At 36.1% G+C, this 22,514-nt stretch overlaps 1 protein-coding gene and 1 long non-coding RNA gene across 2 annotated transcripts in view; one reads left to right on the forward strand and one right to left on the reverse strand.

The window, feature by feature from the left end:
- LOC106667788 overlaps positions 1–22,514 on the forward strand; it is a 245,019-nt gene that overhangs the window by 90,008 nt on the left and 132,497 nt on the right. The gene's annotated exons all lie outside the window — the stretch shown is intronic.
- The window catches only part of LOC106667770 (organic cation transporter protein-like), a 93,704-nt gene that overhangs the window by 29,212 nt on the left and 41,978 nt on the right, over positions 1–22,514 (reverse strand). The gene's annotated exons all lie outside the window — the stretch shown is intronic.

Below are 22,514 nucleotides of genomic sequence, written 5' to 3' on the forward strand. Positions count from 1 at the left end.
TTTTCTTCAAATATTTAAACAAAAATTTATCGTAAATAAATTTACCCCGTGTATTTTATAATGATTAGACCAGTTGAACAACGAATTTAAAAAAAAACGTAAGTTAAAAGTAAAATCTGGATGAGAACAGTAAAAATTAGAACGTCAATCGCATTTTTGGTTCATTTTCTTAAATATGGTTTTTCAGAAATATTCTCTATACCATGAACTTACACTCATCCTATAGATCAATTAATTAATCTTTTTATGAAAGGTTTTGGTTGAAATGAAAAAAACCAGTGCCACGAGAGGGATTCGAACCCACGACCTTCGTCTAAATACCCCGCTGCTCTACCACTTGAGCTTTCGTGACTTGGATCTACTCGGACACCAACTCCCCATCTCAACCAAAACCTTTCGAATTTTTCCTCCTTTTTGCCATTTTTCAAATGTCGTGTAATTGAAAAAAATGATAGCGCAAGTGGTAGAGCACCGGCGAATTTAGCCAAAGGTCGTGGGTTCGAATCTCGCTCGTAACACTAACTTTATTATCTCAACCAATACCTTACTTAAAGATTAATTAATTGAAAGAATTTATTTGGTCAATTTGACCACGAAACCTAATGGATTTAATTTTACTTTTTGAAGTTACTCTTGCTTTGAGACTTCCTTTCTTTGTCTTTTCCTCTTACACTTTTTCAGCATAATTAGTTAGTTAAAATAAATATATTGACATTCGTTTTATATGGTTTAATATTTGGAAAAGGAAGTTTTGTTGTGTGTTAATTGCTTTGTCTTTTTTTTTATCTTTCTGTCCTTCTTTTACTCTCTCTCTTTTTCTCTTCTTTTCTCATCATTTCTCAGCCNATTTAGCCGAAGGTCGTGGGTTCGAATTCCGCTCTTGGCACTGGCTTTTTCATTGCAACCAAAACCTTACGTAAAAAGATTAATTAATTGAAAGACGTAATTTGGTCAATAGACCACTAAATATAATGGATTTATAGATCAATGTTCAATCAGTCGTTTTCAATCTTAAATTTACGATAGGAAAGAATCTTGTTTTGCCATGTTCCATTTTTTTTTATTTGGATACCAGGGACTGGAGGAGTTCCCTCCTGAGCACTGCAGCTGAGCTGTATAGCTTATTGTACTTTATCCCTGGCTCCATGCTCCATATTTTGGGGGAGGGCTCGCAACACAAATGGGAACTTGAGCCCCCGTTGTACTTGTGTTCTTCCATCGAAAAACTCATTTTTGAAGGGGGTTGGGACCAAATTCAGGGTCACTGAGATTCGATCCCGCCCCTTCCATTGATGAGTGTCAATTTCTTTCAATTGCGGCCACCGGTCCCCTTAGGCGTCAGAAAAAAGTCCAGAGGCGACGGTGGGGATCGAACCCACGACCGCGGGATCTACTAGCCGAGAGTCTGACGCCTTAACCACTCCATGTTCCATTTTACTTTTGTATCATTCTGTTCTTTTGTAATGATAAATGCTGCTTTGTTGGCATGGCCGATGCCCAATGTTTTTTTCTTTTATTCTCTTACTTGGTACCATTATTGGATATCCATATTATCCATTATTGTAGATTAGGATGTGTGGTTATTTTTACAGACCAGTGTACTTTTTGTTGTACTGTTCGTTTAATTGGTGGCAAACCCACCGAGACACCTGGTGCATTTGATCTCTGTAAGCCTCTCGCAGGCATATTGCGATCGGAAAATGCATTAAGCGTCTCATGGCGGGGGGAGACAGAGCAAAAGGAGGCACCTGTTTATTACTCTTATTTTACAGCTGAAGGATAGAAAATACAGTCTGGAGCGGGTGGTACACCTGAAAGGATGAAGAGAATAAATAATCTCGATTATGACACTGAGTGTAAACAGGAGTGACCCGGGGTGTGGGACGCAACCTGAAAAGGTCTTATTCACAGGCAATTTCTAACCACCTGAAAGGATCCTGAACCTTTATCAATGTTTGGCGTCCATCATTACCCCTGAATCCTACTCCTTACTCTTTGTTAGAAGGGGTTGTCCAAGCGGAAAATAATGTTGGACCCCGATGATCCTGACAAATTTTCTAAATTGCTTCGTATATGGGCGAAAGAAATCGACATGATCCATCTCATAGGTGTGCTGATGAACCAGATCCTGTCTGAAAATTTATCATTTGTTCATTGACATAGATCAACATGACCTTTATCGATCGGTCGACCTTAACTAATTTAATCCCCTATAAAGATTTTATACTGTTTGCTTTCGATGATGGCCAGGAGGTTCATTCCGTTTGTACTGACCTTTCAAAGGCCTTCGACACAGTGGGTCATTTTGTGCTGATTCACAAGTTGCGACGGGGGTTGGTGGACCGATGTGGATTTGGATGTCGGTAGATCTTTTCGGATTTTTTTCGGACTAGGTATCTATGAGATCAGGAGTCCCTCCGGGATTACATTCAGGCCCAATTTTGTTTAATATTTTCTTTAATTACGTTCAAATTAAATTGTCTAAAGCATCTTTGTTTGCTGATGACCTAATTCATCTCTACGTTTAATGATTATTTGTTGTTACAAAAAGCTATTTCCGCACTGTCAAAAGGTTTTCGATTAATCAAAATAAATGGCATTAAATTTCTTTTTCTGAAAAAAAAGTTCCTTTCTCAGAACAGTATTCTTAGGTGGTGTCCCTCTTGGGGAGGACACCGCAGTTACTGATTTGGGGGTGGTCTTTGATAAGAAGTGTACGTTTGAGGACCATTATTCATACATGATCGTGTAGCTTCTAGAAACTTGGGTTTCATAAAATGTACGACGTCTGACTTTACAAGTGTCTATGCAACAATGGTTAGGATATTCTTTAATACGATGATATAAATTAGTCTCTAAATAATAATTATTCCTTCCAACATAGACAAATAATTGGAAAAAATAATAAGATGAAACACAATAGCATTGTAATATTTTAATATCAAACAATGGATGAAAAATTGAGCAAAAGAGAAGGCATAAGAAAAAAACAATACAGCTTTCCTGAAACTAAAAAAGCAAAGCTAGAATAACCAATAATAATAGTGTTTAACCTACAACCTACCAGGATCAAGAAATGACACAGTCATAGTTAATATACAACAATAGTATCATTAAAATGAGTGAAACTGCTTTATCAACTTTTCTAGCCTATCAAGCCATAGCTGGAATGAATATTTTGAAAATATTACGAGCTTGAAAACAGACAAACAGCTTTATGAACCTTTCAGTCATAACAAGCCATACCTGAAAAAATAGTATTGCTACGAATTAATAACAACAAAAGAGGCAAAAAGAGTCAAAGATAATTGCAATTGTGTTTTGGTATACCGTCCAATACCTAGAAAAAATATTATTGAACCTACAAGAAACAAGAAAAAAAACATCCAGCTTCATGGAGTAATGGAGAGATAGTTACATAGATAAATAAATAAACACATAAATAAACAAATATATAGAGAGATTGACAGGAGAGTGAGAGAAATAGAGGATGATCAAGATGCAGTGAAATGGACAGATAGATAGGTAAGTAGATAAATAAATAGCTAGATATGTAGATTAACGGATAGATAGAAAGTGAATGTGTGATTCAGTCAGAATGAATGAATGAATATAGTTTTGGCTAAAAACGATAGCAAATTTAGGTCGCGAAAAACCACTCTTACAATTAACGAGGAAAAGGAGGAAGAGAGAGAGTGATAGGTAGATAGATAGAGCTAAATAGACTGATAGGATGATTGAGTAAGTGAGAGAGAGGGAGAAAGAATTAAAAAGAGAAAGCGACAAAGACAGACAGACTGATAGATGTACAGATAGATAGATTGATTGATTGAGTGAGTGAGAGAGAAAGAGAGAGAATGGAAGAGGGGAGAGTGAGTGACAAAGGAGAAGATAGATAGATAAACATAAAGATATGTAGGTTGATAGATAAATAGATAGATAGATTGAGTGAGTGAGTGATAGAGAGGGACAGAGAATGAAAAAGAGAAAGCGACAGAGACAGACAGACTGATAGATGTACAGATAGATTGATTGATTGAGTGAGTGAGTGAGAGAGAAAGAGAGAGAGAGAAGAGAGAGAAAGAGAGAGGAGAGAGAGTGAGTGACAAAGAGTAAAATAAAGATATTGGGATTTGGACAGATAGATAAACATAAAGATATGTAGGTTGATAAATAAATAGATAGATAGATTGAGTGAGTGAGTGATAGATAGTGAGAGAGAATAGAAAAGAGAAAACGACAGAGACAGACAGACAGAGAAAGAGACAGACAGACTGATAGATGTACAGATAGCTTGATTGATTGAGTGAGTGAGTGAATGAGAGAAAGAAAGAGAGAAAAGAGAGAAGAAAGAGAGAGAGAGAGAGAGAGAGAGAGAAAGGAAGAGGGAAGAGTGAGTGACAAAGGAGAAGATAGATAGATAAATATAAAGATATGTAGGTTGATAGATAAATAGATAGATTGAGCGAGTGAGTGATAGAGAGAGAAAAGAGAGAGAGATGCAGTGAGGGAGGGAGAGAGAAAGAAGTGGAGAGAGAGAGAGAAAAACAACGAGAGGATGATAAAGGTACAGAGAAATGGATGGAAATGGATAGAAAGCCTGAAAATAACCAAACTGCTGTAAGAACCTGGATTAAATATTTTACAACTACCAGTTTCTAAAAAATCAAACTACTTTTTGAAATTTTCTGGTATACCAAACAATAGGCGGAGCAATTATGCTATTGGACCTACATTAGTCAAAAAACATGAAATAACATACAGAATTTTTCTTGCCTGGAATATCAAGCAATATCAGATCAATGAAAAACAGAAAAATATTTGGAAACGACTGGGTTGCTTGCATAGCTATTATGAGAGATTTTTTTTCTCCTTTCAGCTGAACAGCTCAACAGTTTACAATTACTTTGTACTTTAAATTCAGGGCAATGTTAAACCTTATGTGTACTTTGTAGTTGTTTCTTTCCTTTATATTGTTCTAGGCAAATTAAACCATTCGGTATTGTAAAAAAATTCTTACGTTGAATCACGTATCGAAATTTTATTAATTTTTAGTTTTCACTATTGAATATTTTTTCTAGGCTCAGTTTGTAAGAGAGTTTTCGTACTTTTGGTGTCCGTTACCACGGCGATAATAATCTACTTAAACAGAATGCATGCTGATACCAATTTCATATCTTGCGTAGGAAAAGGGATCAGGGGCAATCCTCACGGCCATAACGTATGTCTCTAATAGCGAAGTGACCTGTACGTACTGTAATTGCTAATCTGACGTTTAACCTAGGGTGGTTAGTGGCGATTTTCCAAGTCTGATTTCAATTTTCCTCCCGGAAATTATTCAATTCGAACTCCAAGCAAATCTATTTCAATACAGAGAAAAAAAAAGTTCTAAGGTTCTTATTTCTTGCACTATATTCATGGGCTATTTCAGTATTTTAGGTAATTATTTATTAAGGCTCGTTTTTTCTTTTTCGTAGTTAAGAATATTTAAATTTTACCTAGGTTAAAGATGTAAAATTCGGCAACAATTATATAAATAATAATCTGTCTTATTTGATCTGGATGCTCATGTACAGAGTTAAAAGGAAATTAATATATTAAAAGAAAGCTTCTTAAAATTTTCTTTAACTACTGTTTCTTATAACCTTTGGACACATTTTTACTCGTCTTGGGAAATATTTTAAATTAATTGTAGTGAGTAGTTGTCGCCAATAGTCAAATGGGTTGGATTTCCACTAGGTACGACAAATTTCCTCATCAAATCCCGGTGCGGCTTGTTTCGCGGAATGGTTCGTCTTTAAATTGATGCATAATTGCATAATGGCGTAAAGGACGAAATGATTTTCTTCTTCCGTTTCGTACTCTAGAAAGGCCGGAAGCGGATGTCAAATTTTCAGAGCTACGCGCCTATGCCCCGCACCAACATGCACCATGCCACCAAACTATAAACCAACTATTTTAAAATTGTTGTAAAATAGTAGCCGCAATTTTCATCGGGTAGAGATACGAACCAGGGAATGCTTTTGAAAGTGTAGTCGACCTTTAATCGAGTCAATAGAACACCTACTTCCGTTCTTCAAAATGACTTTCCCTTTTGTCTGTTCCAACCCGAACAAGGAAGACTTGATTCGCACACCGTTAATTTCGTATTTTTCACACTTTGCATGCAGTTTTGTTCCAAGTTTAAAATTATAGTCGCGATAAAATATACATATCGTCTTACATAATTTTCTCTCAGAAGGTAAGATTGAAGATTTCTGTTTCTCAGTGTGAAATTCTTTTCCGACTTTATGACTTGAAAAGAGTCCTACTATATGAAAAAAGTTTATTATTTGTTTGATTTCGATTGAATGAAACGATCGAGTACATTCACGGTTATGGATGTTGAAAGTTGTATAAATTTTCAACTTTAGCAAGGAAATGAGTAAATAAATTAATTTTTTCTTTCAAATCTGCTTGTATTATTATCTTTCGTCTAATTGCAAGGAGCATAATAATAAAATCACAAATAAACAATCACACAAGACACACGTTCACAAGCAAACAATCTATTCCAGACAAACGTCTATATAAAAAGTCAAAGAAAGTTACAGGAGAAAAAAGAAGAAGACAGAGAGTAGACTGAGAGAAATGAGAAAAAAGAGATAGAGAGCATATAGATGTATAATTATGCATAATATAAGCAAAATTTTAAGAGAAAGAAAGAAAGAGAGAGAGAGAGAGAGAGTGGGAGTGAGGGAGAGGGACGGAGGGAGGGAGGGAGAGGGACGGAGGGAGGGGGAGAGAGAGAGAGAGAGAGAGAGAGAGAGAGAGTGAAAGAGGTACAGAGAGCATATAGATGTATAATTAGACATAATATAAACAAAATTTTAAGAGAACGAAAGAAAGAGAGAGAGAGTGGGAGAGAGAGAGAGGGAGAGAGGGAGAGAAAGAGAGTGGGAGTGAGGGAGAGGAAAAGGGAGAGAGAGAGAGAGAGAGAGAGAGAGAGAGAGAGAGAGAGAGAGAGAGAGAGAGAGAGAGAGAGAGAGAGAGAGAAAGAGAGAGAGAGATACAGAGAGCATATAGATGTATAAAATTTTAAGAGAACGAAAGAAAGAGAGAGAGAGGGAGAGGAAAAGGGAGAGGGAGAGAGAGAGGGAGAGAGAGAGATACAGAGAGCATATAGATGTATAATTAGACGTAATAAAAACAAAATTTTAATAGAACGAAAGAAAGAAAGAAAGGGACTTAGAGAGTAGAGACAGAGAAAGAAAAATTACCAAAGAGAGTGATAGAGTAACTGAAAGACATAGATAGGTAGATAGGTAGACAAACAGATAGATAGATAGAAGGAGGAGAATGAGATTTAAAGAGAGAAACAGATTAGAGATAGAGTAACAGAGGGTGTGAATGGGATTAAGATAAAAATAAAGGGAAATGGATAGAGTGTGTGAGATATAGAGATAAAGAGAAAGATAGATATATAGAAAAATAGATAGATAGATAGATAGATAGAGAGACAGTGAGAGAGAGCGTGAGGGGGAGGTCAAGAAACAAAAATGCGAGACGCGCACAGTGAAATGTAAACAGCTACCCACACTCGCACAAATAAAATGAAAGAAACCATCCAAGAAACCCTGGCATGCAAAAACACAAAAATAAACACACTTAAACACAAAGAACTTATACAGAAAAACAAATGCAATTGTGTATAACCCCAACTTTCTACTATCCCATCTTGATGATTGGATATGTTGGATAAGCCGAAAAGCTTCTTATTAACAAACTGCAAATATTAACACCCTTAAATCCGTATTCCTGACTTCCAATTCGGCTTCGGTTACTACAATACACCATACACTAAACCCATCTTGTTTTGGACACCTACGCTGCCACTGATTTGAAGCAGCACTGTCCAGCTGTCTTTCTGGACATCTATCAAGCATTGGCATTTGGCCTGTGGAGGAAACTCACTTTCTTCCACCTCATCCAATCCTACTTATCCGACGTCATATTCCATAGTTCCCCTACATCTGATATTTATTCTATCAGCGCCGGTGTACCTCAAGGAATTATATTATCACTACTCTAGCCTATATGGCATTCAGGCTTTCCAAACCAAAGTCCTCCTTGTATGTCAGGAAACAATAATATGTACCCCGACCTAAACATACCTTACTTCCTAGACTTTATTCTTTAGCTTCTATTTCAAATACTTGACAACCTAATCCATTAAGAAATAATCAATAATCTTTCAGTAAAATCTCCCAGGCTATTGAAAGAGTGGACCCGCGATTACTTGGCCATGTAACGACGTCATCCCTGGACGACTGTTAGAAATAAAATTGGCTTAAAACAGAACAATGCGGATGTATATTAAAAAAAATATATCGGTAGAGCTTGATGTACATTTTTTTACACACACCTTCTTACACCACGTCCTTAAATATGCCCAGTTCTAGTTCAATAATAACGGGTCTAAATCAGACTGGAGACATAAACCGTCAGTTTTGCTTTATGTCTCTATTGTTAACCCAGATCTTGATTATGTAAGTCCTTCACGGATAGACCGCAGAACGTATTTCTAAACACCGTACATAATAAGTTCAACACCTCTCTGCCAAATGTAATTTGCTGACTGCTGGCAATTTCTTGAATTGCTCAATTACCCAACAAAACACATTCTACAAACTTTTTTGAAAATAATTTAAAACCTTGTTACAAATTTATTTCACTAATAATTGTTCGTATTCAGAAATATCAGGATAACAACAGGCATAATGAGCAGATCTTAAATACATTTTGGAATAAATTTTAAAAGCAATTTCAATAAAGTTGTATAAGAAGCAAAAATGTATGGTTTTTTCGATTTTTTATTATACTAAAAGTAGCGAAATGCTTCCAATGTTATTTTTGATTACGTGCTGAAAATGTTGTATTTTCTTTATATTAGGTAAGAACAAGAACTTAAATATATACAAGTTATTGCTTTTTTGTTGCGTACTAGTAGTTAGATCAGTTTTGTAAACCTTAATACCTTTTTTTTTTTTTTGGTATACATATACATACTGTTCGGTAGATGGAGTACTCGATATTCCTCCATCTACCTATTCCCTATAATAAACTAACCTAGATTGGGGTCAAAGGGGCATTTTATAAAATTTTCGCCATCTGCCCAAGACATACACACAACCTGAGAGGCGATGGAGAAGCTACTTCGCCATCAGCCCCTCCCCATTCACACCAATAAATACATTCACTCATACAAAGACACAGAAACCCAAAACACATACCTTTATTTCTATATACAATAAAAAATTCCCAATTTCTTTAAAAAGCGAAACAGAGAACCCTGAAACTCGCTGTTGTGTCCGAAAACTCTCTTTAAACCTGGCGGAATGTCTATTCGCACCCTGTAGGGAGCCAAGGCACGACAGGCTTCGACTATGTGGGACATATCGAGCAACCTTTCTCTGCATAACGGACACCTGTGGGGGGATTGGCCCACCAGAAAGTGCCCATGTGTCAACCGCGTATGGCCTATTCTTAATCTGATAAGAACTATTCCTTCTTTACGGCTCAGATCCTCGGGGGGGGGGGATCTGCAAGCCGTGCACTTAACACGACTTAATACCCATTTAATATACCTTGAGTTTTGAATCGTACGTGGGTTTATATGATTCTTTGTCGTCAGCTTGTTTTTTTTATCATTTAGGTTGGTTGATAACTTGAACCTTAATTTCAGCAATTTTTGAAAAATGGCAAAAAGGAGGGAAAATTCAGAAGGTGCGGTTGAGATGTGAAGTTGGTGTCCGAATGGGTCGAGGTCACGATAGCTCAAGTGGTAGAGCAACGGCGTATCAAGCCGAAGATCGTTGGTTCGAATCCCGCGCGTGCCATTGACTTTTTTTAATCTCAACTAAAAACCTTAATTAATTGTAATATATTAATTGATCAAGTGGACCACGAAATTAGTGAACTTAATTTTAGCATTTGTTCTTTTAATTTCTTACAAGTTATACCAACATTTTTTTGTTCGTTTGTTTGTCTGTGTTTGTGTTAGTTAAATCAAGATTTTCAGCCTCTCATACCTACTGTATATTTTTATTGTATTTATATTAACATTGATTAATTTTTGGCTGGAAGCACAGATTTTTTCGTGACGATTTTCGCGTCATCCATTTCGCGTTGCTGGGGAGTGTAGTGCGCACTGGGTTAGTTTTGGTTGGGCTATATTAGAGACGGTTTAGGTTTGCGGTTAGGTTTGGGTTTGGATTAGGCATCGCTTGGACACCCATGTTTCAACAACGAACTTTTGTTTTATATACAGTTCTCTAAGATCGTGAAATTGGCAAAATTATCAAAATCTTCTAATCATTGTACTTGTAGATTTCTTCCACAAACTGATCATGAGCATTTAATTCTCGAAATCCAGAAAACCAGTTGTACAGAATTGTTTCTTTTTAATTATCAGATAGGAATGGTTAGGTTAGGTGAGGTAACGGACGGTTTAGGATAAGGTTAAGCATAATTAGGGTTAGAAGCGAGTGAGGTTAGGTAAAGTATGGTTATGTTAGAAAGAAGTTATGTTCAGTTAGGTATATTTATGGTTAGGGACGGGTTAGGTTATATATCATCGATTCAAAGTTGTTCCGTGAGCAATATTATTTATACGTTTTGCTTATTTATGTATGCTCATGTTTTTTATGTTTGTTTACATCTTTTTTCTGTTTATGTGGATGTTTTGATATGATTTTATTTCTTAGTATTTGTATCCATGTAATAAATCTATCCTGATTTGCGGTTGCGTTATGTTTGTTTATTTATTTTTGGGTGTTTTTGTTCATTATGTATACAATAATCATTTAACTGCTTGGTGATTTGTATGTTGATGTTTTGCTTGGTCGATTTGTTTATGTGTTTTCTTTGCTCGTTTTAGTGTGTTAGTGGGATAATTTGAACATTTGCTGCCTTTGATGCTCCGTATTTTAGTTTCTGCCTCATGTGTTGTTTTCAGACGACTATTTATTGTATTTTTGTGATGTGCCATTATATATAAGGCATAATTATATAATAATATTAAGATCAAAAGCCTTGTTAGTATAAATATCGGAGAAAGCCAATTTTATACCTTCACATCGCTTGGATTTGTTTAAATCCGGTGGCATGATGATTCCCAGTGTCCCTCTTTTCTTAGAAATCGATACAGCACACTGCGGATAATTTAATTAGCGAATCAAAAAGAATCAAACATCTTAGTTCTCGTTAACATTCGACAACCGGACCTTCATCGAAGATCCTTGTTCCGGCAGGAGAATCTTTTAATGATTTCTACGATCCTATTTTCAGACCGATCCGGCTACACTAGGGATATAAACACCACGTTACAACACAACAATTACTCAATATAGTCAAAAGTGGAACATTTTTGCTGTTGATGATCAATTGGGCACAGTTTTGAAGGACATGGTACGATTAGAGCATCCTCTTAGCGTAAAACCGGGAAATACCGTAATAAAAACAACGCCAGATTCACCGGCGTACTTGTTTATAATAAATCCGGTTTTATAAATTAAAGAAAGAAAAAAAAACTCGTTATAATTTATCGCATTCTTTTAATTTTGGCTTGAAGTGCAAACTTGGGTTGCATAAAAGTTAAATTCTTTTGCTAATTCATTCTTCTCACACGTATATCTTTTTTCATTTTTTTCCACCTTTCCCAGGGAGTGTAATCATTAATTTAAATAACAATCTTTATTCCCATCTTATAAACGACGCAGTAGACGGAAACAAGCGGACAGACTGAATTATATTAACACAGGATGAATTCAATTCCACGGAAAATGTTTATAAAATGTAAATTTGCTTGTTTCATAGGGTTGTGGATGGACAGCTTGGCAGGATTGACTGAAGCCTGTCATCATCAGCCCGGACAGATAGATGAAATTGTCAAATAAGCTTAGATCTATGAATAGAGTAGAATTGAAAAGTGTTTATTATTATTACATTCAAACGATCTTAAAAAAAGAAAGCTAAATGCACAATAACTTAAAACACAAATAGCATGTGTAGACTGTCTGCTGAGCTGCTAATACCTAATAAATTATTATGTTTTTCCCAATATAATGATTTGGTTTTGGAGGATATTTATATATAAGTTATTATTGAAAACATTGAATCAGAACTTCAACCAGGTATACCAAACAAGTTCTGTCAACAATGATGATAATAACTTTTCAATTAATTAAGGTTTTGGTTGAGATAAAAAAGTCAGTGTCAGAAGCGGGATTCGAACCCACGACCTTCGGCTAAATATGCCGCTGCTCTACCGCTTGAGCTATCGTGACCTCGATCCACTCGGACACTAACTTCCCATCTCAACCCCACCATTTGAATTTTCCCTCCGTTTTTTTTTTTTTTTTTTTTTTTCAAATGTCGTGTAATCTATTTGATTCTCGGCGACAAATGAAATGGCAACGGAGAGCTTTAGTGAAGTATACTTCAGTTTGCTTACTACATGTTATCAGTTTCGTGGTCCGTTTGACCAAATAAATTCTTTTCAATTTATTAAGGTTTTGGTTGAGATAAGGTGGGGCTGAGATGGAAAGTTGGTGTCCGAGTGGGTCGAGATCACGATAGCACAAGTTGTGGAGCAGCGGTGTATCAAGCCGAAGATCGTGGGTTCGAATCCCGCTCGTGACACTGACTTTTTTATCTCAACCAAAGCCTTAATTAAACGAAAAAAAATTATTTGGTCAAGCGGACCACGAAACCTAATAAAAAGGTGATAATAACTTTTAACTGAAATTATAACACAGCCTCTATACTATCATACTTTAACAATTTTGTAATCTGGTATAGGACCATCATTTGCAAAAAAGTCATTTCTGTAAACATCAATTTAGGTTTTTAAAATGGAATATTAAATAACAATTTGATTAATAATAATTGTAATTTAAGAATATTAAAAAAATATTGTTAACAATGGTGGCAATAAATCTTAACTCAATTTGTAAAACAGCATAATATCCAATATGCTATAATATTTTAACAATTTTGTAATCTGGTATAGGAACATCATTTGCATATAAGTCATTTCTGTAAACATAAATTTAAGTTTTTAACGTGGAATATTAAATTACAATTTGAGAAATAATAATTTTAATTACGTAAGCAGGAGACGAGGGATCGTCCTCACCCGACTAAGGATTGGCCATACGCGGTTGACACACGGGCACCTGCTTTTGGGCCAAAGCCCGCGCAGGTGCCCCTTATGCAGAAAAAGGTTGCTCGATGTGTCCCACATAATAGAGGAGTGTCATGCCTTGGCTCCTTACAGAGAGCGTGTAGGCATGCCACCGGGTTTAAGAAGAGTTCTCGAACACGGTAGCGAGTTTCAGGGTCCCTTGATCCGCTTTTTATTGGAATTAGGAATTTTTTATTGCATGTAGCCTTCAAAATATGTGTTTTGTGTTTCTGTGTTTTGTATGAGTGAGTGTATGTGAAGTGGGTTTCATGAAACTTCTTCAGAGATTCCTACGCTTAAAAAGTGTTAAATTGAAAGAAAACAAGGAAAATTGAGGGAAAAAATTAACTTCTTCAGCACTCCCACTGCGCTTAAAAGGTGAGATTTTTTCAGTTGTACTCAAATTTAAAGTTACGTTTGTACATTTTTTTTCTCTGATACTACCTGTGGCAAAATTTTCTGTTTATCCTTTTTTGTTGATAAAAACCTAGTTTTTTCATCAACTAGAGTCTGTATTTGTTTCAATTGAGCGATAACAAAGAAAATAGAGAAAAATGAACTTCTTCAGCAATCCTTCTACGCTTAAAAGGTGAGATTTCTTCAGTTGTACTCAAATTTAAAGTTATATTTGCATTTTTTTCTGATACTACGTGTGATAAAATTTTCCATATATTCCTTTTGTTGCGAAAAACTTAGTTTTTCTTCAACTAGAGTCTGTATTTTGTTAAATTGAGAGAAAACAAAGAAAACTGAGAGAAAAAAATGAACTTCTTCAGCAATCCCTCTAAGCTTAAAAGGTGAGATTTCTTCAGTTGTACTCAAATTTAATGTTACGTTTGTATATTTTTGATTTTTTTTCTGATATTACGTGTGACAAAATTTTCTGTTTATTCATTTTGTTGAGAAAAACTAGATTTTCATCAACTAGAGTCTGTATTTTGTTAAATTAAAAAAAAAACAATTGAGGGAGAAAATGAACTTCTTCAGCATCTCCTGTTTTTAATTAAGTTTATTTTCTTCCATATTTCTTCAAATATTAAATTATATTGTTGTCAATAACAAGTTGTTGTCTGATAATGTTTTTTTAAACAATATCTTTCTACAAGAACAACACGACTATAATGGTCTGTAAAAGAATAACGATTTCATAACGATAGCACACTTAATGCCTTGAAGATGACTCGAATAAAGGTCGAAACGTCGGCAAAAAATGAAACAGGTAGGTGTTTCGCTAAACTATCATTCTTGACCGCCCGTCACGAATCCAACAAATCATTAAACAATCGGTCATTAAAGAAAACTCGTACATAAAAGAATAGCGCTTACATTAATAGAAAAGACCAGATTAATATACTAATTACACTTTATACGTGTAAGGGAAGTCGTTAGCAATGCGGAATCGGCATGGCTAATGACATTTTTTCGTTCACACCCGTGTCAATATGAATGAAAGGAACTTAGCGACTTCCTTACAGCCGGACCTCGAACTTTAGCCGGGAGCGTGCTTCGTTTCATAAAATTCGTTTTACGGAAGGCCGGGAAGCACATAAGTGCAGAAAAGACACCTGGTGGTCTGACAGTATTCCTTTTCAAAGGAAGCATCACGGAAAATATGATTCAGCAGTTTTTCAATTTCTTAGCCGCGAAGAATTTTTTTTTACCTCGATAGGAATTTGATTTCTTCGCACAATTAAAAAAAATAAAAAAAATAAAGAAAATTTGTAATATTAACAGTAAAAAAGTGATTGTCACCTTGCAGAGATTTTAAGTTAATCTGTAAAAGTAGAAGGTAAATCATTAGAGAATTTTTAGAATTAAAACTGAAAAAGAAATAAAAAACTGATAATATTACAAAAATTGTCCTTTAATCCAGGAAGGGAATTTAATATGTAAGGAGATATCAGACAAATCCAAAGTGAAATAATGTAATTTACACCTGTGATGAATTTGACATTAAAAAGGACCAGAGTGTTGAATGCAATATGGCAAATCAAGGCCGGGTTTGGTCTGCCGGCTATTGTAGATTTGACGTTTCGGCTGATAACCAGCCTTTAAACATAAACATAAACGTAAACATAATCCGGTGTGGTTCAAGATTAAAATTTGTGTCTCAAGGATTTTTCCGTCGTAAATGTATAATGACGAAGTTAAAACTATCGGCGTGTTTATGCTTTGGTACAACGGTTTATTCCTAACTTTTATTGGAGGGATAGACAGTTTAGTAAGAAGGTCTCCCTCTCTCTCCCTCCCTTTTTCTTTGTGAAAGATTGTATCTTGTATGTAAAAGATAAGAATTAAAAAGAAAGAAAGATAGATTGATAGATAGGTAGATAGATAGATAGATAGATAGGTAGATAGATAGATAGATAGATAGATAGATAGATAGATAGATAGATAGNTATAATACTCGCCCTTCATTACAATCAACCAATCAACCAGTTCGATTTTACAAAAATAAATAAATACAAAATAAACAAACAAAACACTTATGGAACATACATTTTTTTTAGCATTAATCAGTTACTATGAGCTAGATTATCGACCTGCTGGAAACATGAAGTTTTTTCGGAGGATCTACGGAAGAGGTCAACACAGAGAAAAACTTCCTTTCGGTTTTCGCCGAGCTTTCGACAGTTGACACATGACAGTTGACAGATGACAGTATAAAAACTGTCGAAAGCTCGGCGAAAACCGAAAGGAAGTTTTTCTCTGTGTTGACCTCTTCCGTAGATCTACCGAAAAAACTTCATTAATCAGTTATACTAAATTAACACCTAGTGTATAATAAACAATACATCTGACCTAACTTAATTGTATTATAAGCAATGCATCATTTCAACTTACAATAACTACAATAAATAAAAAAAGTGAATAAACATAAAATCTTGAAGTAGATACATAAAAGAAAAAAAAGTTAAATCAAAGTGAAAAATATAAATTCTTATAACCACGTAACAAGAGAATTAGTGAACGCATTTATCAAGGAGTATTTAGTAGAGAAAAAGTTATTAAATTTAAATGTAAACAAAAACAACACATAATAAACTAACATTTTTGTAAATATAATGTACAATTTAAATAAAGACATGATATAAAATTTATGTGAAGATTAATGGGCACAGGAAATAATTATACATATTTTGAAATTAGTATTTCTTTTAAATTATTTTTGAATAATTTTTCGTTTTTCAGAGTTTTTTATTTCTGATGGTGTCTTGTTCATGATACCAATGCTTTTTAGTAAAAATACTTGCTAAAGTTTTTTCTTTTTTGTTTTGGAATTAACAACTTGTCTGAACGTCGAGTGTTAATATCTTGTACATTATAAAAATGTTTATAATTTTCATATAAATAATGTGGAGTTTTATATTTAAATATTTTGTTGAAGAGAAGGTATCGATCAATTTGATGTATGACCAGTATTACGGTCAATACAAAACAAAATTTTAAAATAACCTTATATAGTAAATAGTTACCAATGCTAAAAATTGGTAATTGTTTCATTTTATAAAATAACCGTTAATTGTTACAACTAGGCTCTGATGATGACTTTGGAGCTCGGATCGAAAGCTTGGCAGAGTTGGAATTTTATTTTTTTTACTCTACCCCTTGATCATGTAATGAAAAGGCGGATGGCCTAGCCAAAGAAGGTTCTAATACTGCGTTTGTAGGGCCACAACCGGTATTACCCCACTCTATGAGCACAGTGAAAGAGAGTATCAGTAACTGGGACATGAAACAATTCCTTAGGGAGTGGAATTTATCCCCGGGACACNGGGGGGAGAAACAGACAGATTTAAATAGAAAGTTACGAACAAACATAATAAATGAAGTAAGTTACAAATGTATTCTTATTGTAATCTCCACAATCAATTATTACAGTTATCTAATAAACGCAGAGGGCCGGCGATGACCTCAGCTGTTTGTCAGCCCATAAACCTTCCACTTTATTTATATGTATGTATATATATATATATATATATGATAAAAAAAAACTTTTGGATTATTGATAACTAAGATAATCAAGATAATAAAGAATAATCCAAAAGTTTTTTTTATCACGTTTTTACCCTTCTTTTATCGTCTATTAAACGAAAACAAATTTTGGCAAAATTCATTCCCATATATTTTGCACGGAAAAATAAAAAATAAAAATATTTTTACTGTGTGTCGTGTCGCTTGGTGTGACATTGTTAATGATGCCGAGTCAGCACCAAAATTATTTTTGATATCATCGATTTAACTTACTTCTGCCTTTCTTCTTTTTCAATTGCAATTCGATTAACCACACACTTTTTAAGTTTTTTTAATAGTTCATTGTTCATTAGTGATCGAATTGTCATTGAATACATTTAAGGTTAAATTACGATTCTTGTGATTGCTCAGCTGTGTCCGTTAGTTTGCCAAATTTGCTTCCTACATGTGTTGTACCATTAACGAGTATAAAATTAAACAAAGAAAAAAAAGAAAAAGCTAATGGAGGGTTAATTACTCTTTGAATAATTGTTAAGGAGACAGGAGTGAATGGACGAGTATAAAAAGACCGATACACAACATGACTTTACAGATTTTGCAGACAGATAGCTGAAAGATTGACATAGAGGCTATGGGAAAATATTGAAAGACACCAAGGGGATAAAATAAAAATAAAAAGGTATGTCATACATAATAGAGGCATGTCATGCCTTGGTTCCGTACAGAGAGCATGTAGGCATGCCATAGAATTTAAGATTTGGTTTTTGGACACGGTAGCGAGTTTCAGGATATCCTGTTCCGCTTTTTAGGGGAATTGGGATTTTTTATTGTATATAGCCGTCAAATTATGTGTTTCTGTGTTTTGTATGAGTGAGTGTATTTATTAGAGTGAATGGGGAGGGGCTGATGGTAGAATAGCTTCCCCATCGCTCCTCGAGCTGTGTAAGTGACTTGGGTCGCTGGCGGAATAGTTATAAAAGTACCCCATCGACCCCAATTAAATTAGATTAGTTTGTTATTGTACGCAGGTCGATGGAGGAATATTCAGTACTCGAATACGGGATGGTTAGAAGGTTAGGTGAGAAGTGACGGATGGAAATGGATAGTGGTCGGTCCTACACGAATGCCATCCTTTACTGAAGGCAGTCTCCTCTAGGGGGTGGTTAGCAATTCCACTTTAAACAAAACCGGGGCCAGAGTCCCAATTCTCTGGGAGATAGAGTGGCCTTCTCTATCTAGGGAGTGCGTGAAAGTTTAGGCTGATGTATTTCGGCCTTGGTAGCTCTTTACGCGCGGCATACCGTCTGATGCTTAAATGCAGACACGGAATGGGGAAGCGGGGAGTAAGGTTCGTCTTGGCCCCTCGGGGTTTCTACACCAACGGTTTCGGCTGTAACACCCATCAGTCGTATGCGGAGGTGCGTCATCTCCACTCTTGAAAATCAAAACGTCCGGTAAGGCCATGAGGCAGGTACGGACGTTAAAGATCCTCATTGTTCTTTTAAGGACGACCGAGTATTTTGGAAAGCAACTCCATTCACTAAATATAATGAATACAATGTATATAGGTGTAAATGTATTTATTTGTGTGAATGCATATTGAATGTGTGTTGTAATATTTCGCATGCGCTCGGGGCTGAAATGACCAAGCTGTCGGATGCACCTTCAAAAAAATAAAAAAATAAAAAGGTCTCTAATTGTCTTTTTTAATAATATAAAATATTTTATCATCAATTTTTCTCACTCTTGTTTTATTATCTCCCTACCTCTCAAGCTTAATAATTTATTTCTAATCATTTCTCTCGCTCCCTCCTGCCATTGGTAGATTGAAACGCCTTTGTGGGAAAAGTTTGGGACTGAACCCAAAGATGTCCTTAACACAGCGGTTGTAAGACCCATAATGGATCAGTGGTTGTGTGGCTAAGGGCGGCCAAGGTGCTCAGTGCTGCTCATCTGGCTTATCTGAGCATCACTGGGGCAATGAGGACAACCCTCACGGCTGCCCTGAAAGTCCTTTTGAATCTACTACCACTACTTATCTTTATCCAGGGAGAGACCACTGCCACAAATCAGGGCAAGGAACAGGCTCCAATAGCCTCCTCACTGAGAAAGTAGCAACTAAAGTTTCGAGGAGAGCTTCAGGTATAAAGAGTCCTGGGGATGTCTGCTGAGGCCATGACCCCTAAATTCAGTTTTGGCAAAGAATTTCTAATCAAAATACCTTGAAGTGCAGGCTGAGAGAAAGGGATCCCAGTTAATGCCGACCGTTTCAGGATTACAGATGGCTCCAAAACCGAATATGGGTCAGGTGCTGGGATGTATGGAAATAAACCAAGGGCTAGAATTCATAAGGGCCCTGGACAATATGAAACCGTTTTCAAGCGGAAACTGTGGCTGTTGAACACTGTGCCAGGGAGGTAAAAAGGCTGGGCATTGTCAATAGAAGAATAACCATCTTCTCGGACAGCCAGTCGGCACTGAAGGCAATTATCGCATCGGCAGTAAATTCCAGAGTCGTTTGGTACTGCCTTAGAGTCAGACATTGGGGAAAATAACAAAATTACTCTTGTCCGGGTACCAGGGTACAAAGGGCAGAAGGGCAACGAACAGGCCGATAAATTGGCCAAGGAAAGTTCGATGACGACACCTATTGGCCCAGAACCATTTGTGGCTTACCAAACTGCCAAAACGCGGATCTATTAGATAATCCATTAAAAATAAGCCCTCCGTTCAATGGTAATGTAGCCCGGCATGCAAAAAGGTTTATCAAAACCATTGCAGAAACTAACATATTGGGTTGTCCGGAAAATAATGCAGGATTTTGGTATTAAACAAAAAAAAAAGAAACTAGTTACTTTAAAGCAATGTTCTTTAATCAAAATAATTTCCCATACTCTCAATACATTTCTCCCAACGTGTTGGTAACTTATTAATTCCGTCTGAGTAGAATTCAGAATTTTTAGAATTGATAAAGTCAATAAATGCATTTTCCAGTTCCGTTTGATTTTTGAATATTATGTGTTGTAAGTAGTGGTCCAGGTGTCTAAAAAAATGGTAGTCAGTAGGCGAGAGGTCCGGAGAGTAGGGTGGGTGAGGCAAAGTTTCATAGCCAAGCTCCAATAATTTTTGTGACGTTACACGTGACACATGTGGTCGAGCGTTGTCATGCAACAAAATGGGCCCTTTCCGATTGACCAAAGAGGGCTTCATTACTGCCAATTTCTGATGCATGGTATTAATTTGGTTACAGTATGATTCAGCATTGATGGTTTCGCCAGGATTTAAGAAGCTGTAGTGTATTAAACCAAATGAAGCCCACCATACCGTAACCATTACCTTTTTTTGATGAGTTGGGGGCTTTGGAAAATGTATTGGAGCTTCTCCTTTGTCGAGCCACTGTCCAGAACGTCTAGTGTTATCGTAGAGAATCCACTTTTCGTCACATGTAACAATTCTGGCCAGAAATGGGTCATTTTTGTTTCGACAAAGAAGTGATGCACAAACATCAAAGCGCTGATTTTTTTGGCGATCGTTTAATGAGTGTGGAACCCAATTTTCGAGTTTTTTCACTTTTCCAATCGCCTTGAGGTGGTCAGCGACGGTCGTTTTACTGACTTTGAGTTGCTCTGCAAGTTCTCGAACAGTTGTTTTGGGGTTTTCTTCCACCACTGATCGCAGAACATCATCATTAAGAGAGGAAGGCCTTCCACGACCTTCTTCATCTTCAAGGCTGAAATCTCCCTCCCGAAATTTTTTAAACCACCTTTGCACAGTGCACTCATTAACACAACCCTCGCCCCAGACTTGGTTAATGTTTCTAGCCGTTTGGGCTCCGCTTCGGCCGAGTTTAAACTCGTAAAAGAAAATCGTACGAAATTCTCGCTTTGACATTATAAGGATGACTGAATTATTTCCAAGTAGCGGAATGCTACAGAGGTAAACAAACAATATCATTTGGAAGAGGATTAATAAGTGTTGACAGTAATCCTGTAAACGTAAACAGAATATTTTATATAGATTTTTTTTAATGAAAACTTAAAATCCTGCATTATTTTCCGGACAACCCAATATTAGAATTTTGTTGGGTTGTTGACTGGACACAGCAGACACCGGAGGCATATGCATAGATACGGAGTGGCAAAAACAAACCTGTGCAAATATTGCCAAGAAGAAGAAGAAACTGCGGAAACCGTCCTCTGTCGGTGCAAATATCTATATAAGCTGAAATTCCTAATCCTACTAGAGGAAAAGCAACTGAAGGGTACATACCGTAGTCCTTGAAAAAGCTTTGGGGTCTGGTAAAAATGCTTAAGCTTAAACAGGGGCTCTAGATAAAAAGAATGGAGATGCACATAGATCAATAATGGTCGCGGTGCGCATATCGTAAAAAGGCCGGCTCCTACCTAGATGATCTAATCCAATCTTTCTCCGTCCAACCCTCCATCTTTTACTTTCACTCTCGCTTTCTCACTCTCTTTAACTCTTTCCCTTGTATTTTTTTACCTCTAACCTTCAATAAATCTCTCTCCGTTTCATTCTTTAATCTCTTTCTCACTCACTGTACCCTATACCCAAGTACATACTTGGCTCAACACTGTCTTTTTTCCATTCTTTCTTCTGTCTTCTTCTCTCTCTTGCTCAATCACAGTCTCTTCCCTTATGTCTGAGTATTGAAAATGAAATGATTTTTGTTGGTAGCGATGGGTAACTGTTTTAAGTACTGCCTACCCACTCAACCGTAATGGTGTAATTACACGAAATTATTTTCCCCCGACCTCTTTACTTTTGGTTCATTGTAATTCTTAGTCAAAAATTATACATTTAACGTTAAACGGAGGTGATTAGTTCTTTAATGTTTAAACGGTTGGTAATTGATCAATCCGACTACTCGCGGACGTCCTTTTGTTTCGCAACAGTTGCCAAACTGTTCGGCACGCGAGGGAAAAAGGTGAAAAATCACGTTACACCTCGGTGCACAAGGTACGCCCTTGGTCGGTCGTATTGCACACATTTTCCGTTGTCTCCTATCAGAGTTATCTCCCTGATTTTCACACATTCGGACGCGAAGGCGTGGCCGGTTACGTGAACGTTCTTTGTTTTCTACCCGTGCTGTCAGTCAATTTGAAAACTGTGGACGTTGCATTTCCATCCTGGACGAACAAGAGTGAACGTTCAGCACAATTCAAAAATCAAAGGAAATCCTTTGTATTAATTAAATTTGAAACTAGAGAAAAATCTAACTTAAAATAAACAAAACTTTGAAATTCCAATTGGTTTCTTTAAAGATAAAAAGTTTTCTTTAATTAAAAAAAAA

Source organism: Cimex lectularius, unplaced genomic scaffold, assembly GCF_000648675.2.
Source record: "Cimex lectularius strain Harlan isolate CLEC.00 unplaced genomic scaffold, Clec_2.1 scaffold87, whole genome shotgun sequence".
Taxonomy (NCBI): domain Eukaryota; kingdom Metazoa; phylum Arthropoda; class Insecta; order Hemiptera; family Cimicidae; genus Cimex; species Cimex lectularius.